This window comes from Oryctolagus cuniculus, chromosome 2 (assembly GCF_051225735.1).
Source record: "Oryctolagus cuniculus isolate XC-2025 breed Fujian yellow rabbit chromosome 2, ASM5122573v1, whole genome shotgun sequence".
NCBI classification, from domain to species: domain Eukaryota; kingdom Metazoa; phylum Chordata; class Mammalia; order Lagomorpha; family Leporidae; genus Oryctolagus; species Oryctolagus cuniculus.
In genome coordinates this window covers 80,850,724-80,857,639 of record NC_142868.1, presented here as the reverse complement: position 1 = coordinate 80,857,639, position 6,916 = coordinate 80,850,724, and positions in this window count along the sequence as shown.

Below are 6,916 nucleotides of genomic sequence, written 5' to 3'. Positions count from 1 at the left end.
TGTCCTGTCACTTGCACTTCCTATGTAAAGCAGCCATGGAGCAGAGGCAAAAAGAATTCCCCACAGGACTGGTTTCCCAACCTGCTTTTTTAATTTTTCTATTTTTATTTAAAAGATATGTATGTACTTATTTGAAAGGCAGAGTTACAGAGAGAGGGAGAGACAGAGAGAGCTTCCATCTGCCTGTTCACTCCCCAAATGGCCACAACAGCCAGAGCCAGGCCAGGCTGAAACCAGGATCCTAGAACTCCATCTGGGGCCGGCACCGCGGCTCACTAGGCTAATCCTCCGCCTTGCGGCGCCAGCACACCAGGTTCTAGTCCCGGTCAGGGCACCGGATTCTGTCCTGGTTGCCCCTCTTCCAGGCCAGCTCTCTGCTGTGGCCTGGGAAGGCAGTGGAGGATGGCCCAAGTGCTTGGGCCCTGCACCCCATGGGAGACCAGGAGAAGCACCTGGCTCCTGCCATCGGATCAGCGCGGTGCGCCGGCCACAGCGCGTCGGCCGCGGCGGCCATTGGAGGGTGAAGCAACAGCAAAAGGAAGACCTTTCTTTCTGTCTCTCTCTCACTGTCCACTCTGCCTGTCAAAAAAAAAAAAAAAAAAAAAAAAAAAAAGCCTCCATCCAGGTCTCCTACAAACACTTGGGCCATCTGCTGCTGCTTTCCCTGGTGCTTAAGCAGGGAGCTGGATTAGAAACGGAGCAGCCGTGACTCAAACGGTGCTGCACCACAATGTAACCCTTTCTCTGCATTTTAAAACACTGCCTGCAGTTTGCAGTCACAGACATGGGAAGGGAGAGAAATAACATAAGTTTCCATAAATGTCTGTCTGATATTCTGTATTTGAGTTTTTATAATCATTACCGGATTGTAAGTTGTGATACGGACATTTCAGAGATGCTTGGAGGACAAGAGAGAGAGCTTTCTCCAGCAACGGCCCCAGAACAGCAACTCACCCACTAAATAATAGAGCTGAACACACCCTGCTCATCTGCCAAGTTCAAGGCAGTGCTGGGCGCTTCCTGCCACCAGCCCTATAAGCGGCATGCCCAGGTCCCTGGTGACCCCTCTGGGAGTCCCGGGAGCAACTGAAAGGTCTTAGAGGGCAGGAAGTCTGGCTCTTATCTTAACCTTGCCACTGGCCTTTGAGGCCCACTGTCCCATCAACAGCTTTCCTGCAGGGTCTGCCTGTGTTCAGCGGGAATAAGGAACCAGGGCTCCAGCAGTGCCCTGGGTTCTTGGGAGAGTCACTCCATATGTTCCTGTTTAAAAGGCTTCTAAATGTGGCATACTAGATTAAACCTCCACCTGCAGCACCCGCCTCCCATATGGGCGCCGGTTCATGTCCCGGCTGCTCCACTCTGATACAGCTCTCTGCTGTGGCCTGGGAAAGCAGTAGAAGATGGCCCAAGTTCTTGGGCCCCTGCACCCATGTGTAAGACCTGGAAGAAGCTCCAGGCTCCTGGCTCCTGGCTTTGGATCAGCCCAGCTCCAGCCGTTGTGGCCATTTGGGGAGTGAACCAGCAGATGGAAGATCTCTCTCTGTCTGTAACTCTACCTCTCAAATAAATAAATAAATAAATATTTACTCATTTATTTGAATGGCAGACTTACAGAAAGGCAAGGCAGAGAGAGAGAGCGAGGTCTTCCATCCGCTGGGTCACTCTCCAAATGACCACAACGGCTGGAGCTGCACTGATCCAAAGCCAGGAGCCAGGAGCTTCTTTTGTGTCGCCCACGCAGGTGCAGTGACCCAAGCACTTGGGCCATCTTCCACTGCTTTCCCAGGCCATAGCAGAGAGCTGGATTGGAAGTGGAGCAGCCGGGACTCGAACCAGCACCCATATGGGATGCCCGCACTGCAGGCAGAGGCTTAGCCCACTGAGTCACAGCGCTGGCCCCATAAAAAAATCTTTTAAAGGAGTGGGGGGGGGGCTTCTAAATATAAACAGTTGAGCGCAATCCCTTGCACGCGAGTCTTTCCTAAGAAACACCGGAGCGAATCGCATTCCAGACAGGCGTGGGGACCTTGTGACCGTGTGCAGGCTGGAAGGAGCATCCGAGCTCCCTGTTAAAGATAAAGAGAGGAAGGCCCAGGGTGAGCTTTCCCAGGTCACAGGGCCTGCCTGTGACAGAAAGAAGACAGCACAGGTGATAGTGCTCCCCCTCTTCCTAGAAGTTTCCCCTGAAACCAGGATCAGTTTCACTGGGCTGAGAGCCTGAGCTGCTGGCAGGGAGAAGTGCCCTGGATGAGGCCGCAGTGCGGCTCCCAGGGGAGGGAAAGGCACACCCTCCCAAGGACTTCCTCAGCCCCTACAAGAGCCACAGACCACGCAGGGGCGCAGAAGTCAGAAATGTGCTGGGTCTGTCAGTCTTCATGGGGCCTCGGGATGGGCCGGCTGGGAGGAAACCACCAGAGGGGCCTGTGGCCACTGGGTGTTTGGGGAGCCAGGCCTCACATTCCATCTCCCCGGAATAGAAACCCTGCTGTGCTGGAAGGCTTGGGCTAACCCTCACTCCTCTGCCCTGCTTGTCCCTGTCCCCCGGAGGAGGAGACAGAGGAGGAATCTCAGCAGACCCGAGGCTTCCATATCCACCTGGGGCTGGGCACGTGACATCTTGAGTCGACATCATTCATTCCACAAGCACTAGCACGGGGCGTGTGCCGGAGCTTGCCTTGGGCAGTGGTAGGATAAGTAAGGGCAGAGACCTTTGGGGCCAAAGACATCAACAACGGCCCAAGGTCCCAGCCCTCTTCCCAAAACTACACAATCCAGGTAAAGCAGCAGAGAGTAAGTAGTGTTAAGTGTTGTGGGCCACATAGGGTCTGTATCACAAATTCTTGTTTTTATTTTAAAAGTCTCTAAAAATATCAAAATCGTTCCTAGCTTGCAGGCTATACGCAAATAAGACCAGGCCTGAATTTGTCCCGTGGGCTACAGGTGGGTGACGTGGATGAAGACTCGCATGGGAAGAGACTTGAGAGCTGCCTTGCTGAGGTCTGGAGTCGGGAGGGGAGTTTTCAGTCGCCTGCTTGCTCTCCGTGTTTAGATCACCATACAGCCCTGCGTGGTCGTGACTGGTGCACTTGTGAGAACAGCGTGCTGTTGACTTACCTAGAGCACTCCCTGGGAACTGGGAGCATCCTGGGCAAACCCGGCTGCAGGGATCCCATGGGTGCCCACCCTCCTGGATGTCTGGGACCCTCTGAAGACTCCAGAGAGCTCAGAAAGCCCACCAGGGTGGGCCTGTGCACGACTCACTTCTGGCTGGATAATGCCTTTTTTTTTCTTGGGATGGGCTATAGCAGAGTGGTGATTTAGTCTGTGGTTTTGATGTGTTTTTGTTGGTTGGGTTTTCTGTTTCCTAATTGTAGTGCTGATGGCCAAAAGCCCTCTGGAAATTTCAGTCAATTCAGTCTTAATAGTAGCTTGTTTGGGAGGAAGGGGGTTATTAAATGGTTTGGGCTCATTTCCTACTACCGCTTTCTCCCCTACCACACCCCACAGCCCAGCAAGCAGGGCCCAGCCTAGCGGCCGAGGAAGTGGCTCCCTTGTGGACTGTCACAGAGGCCAGCCCCTGCAGAGTTCCAAGTGCCCCGAGGAAGGCCGCCAGCCTCAGGGTCTCGTCTGTCTTTTGCGGGCCCGGCAAAGTTCCAAGATCCCCAAAGCACGCCCTCTCTGGGGGCCGCCCTGCGGTGCAGGCACCAGGCTCTTCCTCTTGCATTCTGTCTCCTGCTTCCAGCAGTATCTGCTGTTACCTAGGGCTGCTCCAGGTGGGTCTGTCACGCCAGCAGGACCCTCATGGTAGCACTGAGGGCACCTGGACAGGCCGTCACGGCGCCTCAGTCCATCAAGGGGAATTGTTCACCACCACAGGCTAAGGGTGTGTTTCCCAGCATCTGCCCCTCCTGAGAGAAAGTGGGGGCATCGCACCGTGGACGCGAGAGCTGGGGAGAAAGACAAATGGGTCACTGCTTCTACCAGGCCCGCTTCCAGAGCCGCCCAGGCTGATTGCCTTGAGGGGGACGTCTTGGCTCCGTCTGAATGTGGAATTAGCCAGTGAAAATATGCCGATTCTATTATTATCACCACACTATTTCATTAGAAAAATTCTACTTCTTTATTATTATTCACCTTGAATCATTATTTATTGAACCAAACCCTGATATATTCCCCCTAAGTGTTTTCATAAATTCATAAATTCTTCTTGGTACATTTCATAAATTCTGCGTCGTACATTTGTCCTGCCAGTAAGCACTTGTGAAATTGGATTCTTCAGGTGCTTCTCCCACCAATTGATCAATCACCTCAGCATGTTGGACAGCTTACACGCTCACACCTTAATTCACACACATACACACACATACACATGCTGAATAGAAAAATCAGAGGATAAATATTTTCTGGGAGAAGATTCCTTTCCCTGGGTTGGTGTTTGACCTACTGGTTAAGACACCTACATCCCACAACAGAGTATTTGCTTCAATTCCTGGCGCTCCCTGGCTCCAGCTTCTTGCTAATGCAGAACCCAGGAGGCAGCAGGTGATGGCTCAACTACTTAGGTGCCTGCCACTCTCAGTGCCTGGCATTGGCCTGGCCCAGCCTCAGTCATGGCAGGCCTTTGGGGAGTGAACCCAGTGGATGGAAGTGCTTCCTTCTCTCTCTCTCAATAAATTTTAAAAATCCTTCTCACACTAGATCATTTTTCTGCTTTGAAATGGTCTGCTTTGGTGGCAGAGCGTCTCTGGGTAGGTCACACTCTGTCCTTGCCAGGGCGAAGGGTGACCGTGGGTGAGCAGCCCTCTGCAGACAGGGGCTGGGGTCAGAGGCAACGAGACACAAGGCCCTGGTTCCTCTGCACTTCCTCAGCCCGCTCACTCTCCTCTTGGCCTGGCCCCGTCTCCAGGACAGGGACCAGGCATGGGGAGAAGTGGGTCTTTATTGCAACCTTGGCTTGTGCCGTGACAACCTTACAAGTGGCTGCAAAGCAACAAATCTGATCTTGACCCGAAGTTCACGTGACCCCCGTGTGCAAAAACAGTTAGCAAAGGAGCTGCCCGAGGTGGAAATTACAGGAAGTAAGGAAACACGCTCCAGGCAGGTCCTGGAGCCCAGAACTGTGGCCAAGAACTTTGCCTTAGAACCATGCTGCTGCTTCCCATGCTAAGGAAGGTAATTGGAGGACATCCTGAGAACTAAGACAAAAGCAAGCTGACAAGCAACACCTCTATGGCAGGAAAACACAGCTTGTGCAAAAGGACTCATTATGTTTTCCCTGTGTTATCAGGAATAATTACCACCTCCTTTCACGATAAACACTGGCTCCTTCACCCAGCCTGGCACTCACATTGTCTACTGTCCTACATACGGAGCTTACGTTAACACTTGTAAATTAAACTGCTTGGCAAGGCAACTTCTATTCCATACGAATAATGATACATAAAATTACTGAGTGCTTCTAAGGGCAAGGTTATGGTTGGGGCCAAGTCTATTACCGAATATAGAAAGAACAAGAGATCACCAAGCTATTTGGAATCCTCCGATTGTTAAGTCTCTCAAGTATACATTTTTAATTCCCTTTACTTGTACCAAACTAGCCGAACAGGGAGCTCTCATATTTCTTTTTTCTTTTAATTAAACTTTAAAAATTAAAGTAAAATTAAACTTTTAAAAAATTCACTTTGAGGGGCCAGCGCTGTGGTATAGTGGGTAAAGCTGCCGCCTGCAGTGCCAGGCATCAGTTGGAGTCCTGGCTGTTCCATTCTATTCTAGCTCTCTGCTATTGCCTGGGAAAGCAGTAGAAGATGGCCCAGGTCCTTGGGCCCCTGCACCCATGTGGGAGACCCGGAGGAAGCTCCTGCTCCTGGCTTCGGATTGGTGCAGCTCTGGCTATTGCGGCCATTTGGGGAGTGAACCCACGGATGGAAGACCTTTCTCTCCTTTCTCTCTGTCTCTACCTCTCTCTGTAACTCTGACTTTCAAATAAATAAATAAATACATAAACAAATCTTTTTTTTAAAAAAATTCACATACCATATAAGAAATAACACAGAAATTCTGGACACAAGGGGTCTGTGCACTTGGTAGCGGGGGAGGGTGGATCACCAATTCATCAGACTCTGGTAGCTGCTAGGGAGGCTTTAGTTTCTTGTGACAAGCCAAGGAGGCAGCGGGAAGGCTGAGTTCCCTGCAGACTCCGCCTTCCAGCTCACCAGTGCTTGTCACAGTCAGGAGATTCCTCAGGATGCAGCGGAAGGGGGCCGGGGGTGGGGAGGCGCCGCTGCTGACAGGTAAGCCACACACATCTGCTCACAGCGCGTGTTCGGAGAGCGGCTAACTCCTCCCCTGGGTGGAGAAATTAGTACTATAATGAGGAACGGTCAGGTTAGGTCATGGAGGTCCCACTCAAACTGGTTTCCTGCGGCTTCAACTTCCGCTTGTTGGTGGGGATCTGGTCCTGGCTGAGTGCCCGGCTGCGCTCAGCCGTCCCGGAGCATCCTCCGAAAAATAAGCCATCCCCTCGCCCTGTGGTTGCCAAATCCTACCACTCCATGTAGCGCTTACCCAGTGTTCTCCAGGGCAACAGCTGGCAAACTGTAATACAAGGTCACAATCAGGATAGAGACATTAGTCTGGTCAAGATCTAGGACATCTCCACCGCATGGATCTCTCCTGCTGGCCTACCATATCCACATCAGCTGTCCCCTCCGCTGCTCCTGCCCTAGGCCATCTGCTTCCCACCGTGGTCCTTGACCCCGGGCAACTGCTAATCTCTTCATATCCATCACTTCAAGGATGTTCTAGAGATGGAATGATAGAGTGTGTGAGAGGCAGGGATTGGCGTTTCCCACTGGACACACTCTCCTGGAGATGCATCCGAGCTGCTCCAGGTATCAACAGTCTGCCCCCTTTCAGT